The sequence below is a fragment of the Rhincodon typus genome, unplaced genomic scaffold (assembly GCF_021869965.1).
Source record: "Rhincodon typus isolate 14 unplaced genomic scaffold, sRhiTyp1.1 hic_rhity00000094, whole genome shotgun sequence".
Classification (NCBI taxonomy): domain Eukaryota; kingdom Metazoa; phylum Chordata; class Chondrichthyes; order Orectolobiformes; family Rhincodontidae; genus Rhincodon; species Rhincodon typus.
Genome location: NW_025965732.1, coordinates 112,817 through 113,592, shown reverse-complemented (window position 1 = coordinate 113,592; position 776 = coordinate 112,817). Strand labels below are relative to the sequence as shown.

The 776-nt window shown below is 54.0% G+C and overlaps 1 protein-coding gene across 1 annotated transcript in view; it reads right to left on the bottom strand.

Moving 5' to 3' along the window:
- LOC125488261 (rho guanine nucleotide exchange factor 2-like) overlaps window positions 1-776 on the bottom strand; it is a 9,949-nt gene that overhangs the window by 4,104 nt on the left and 5,069 nt on the right. The gene's annotated exons all lie outside the window — the stretch shown is intronic.

Genomic DNA, 776 nt, shown 5'->3' with positions numbered 1-776 from the left:
TAGCACGGCCAATCCACCCTAACCTGCACATCCCTGGGCACTACGGGACAATTTAGCACGGCCAATCCACCCTAACCCGCACATCCCTGGGCACTACAGAACAATTTAGCATGGCCAATCCACCCTAACCCGCACATCCCTGGGCACTACAGAACAATTTAGCACGGCCAATCCACCCTAACCCGCATATCTTTGGACTGTGGGATGAAACCGGAGCAACCGGAGGAAACCCACGCAGACACAGGGAGAATGTGCAAACTCCACACAGACAGTCGCCCGAGGCTGGGATCGAACCCGGGTCCCTGGCACCGTAAGGCAGCAGTGCTAACCACTGAGCCCCCGTCCCACCTTCAGATGGCACGTAATGCAGGGAAATGTGAGTCTGTGCACTTTGGCAGGAGGAATAGAGAAGGTGAATATTATTTGACTGGAGAAAGACTGCAGAACGCTGCAGAAATGAGGAATTTGGGAATCCTCGTTCAAAAAAATAATCAGAAAAGGTAGCTCCAAGTTCAGCAGGTAACGTGTAGCGCCTTCCAAACCCGGGATGTCTAACCCCTGGAAGGGCAAGGGCAGCAGATACAGGGGAACACCAGCCCCATGCAAGTTCCCCCCCCCGCCCCCCCCCCACTCTCTCTCCCACACATACACACACACTCACAGGCACAAACACACACACACACTCACAGGGACAAACAAACACACACAGGCACAAACACACACACACACACACACACACACACACACAGGCACAAACACACACACACACTCACAGG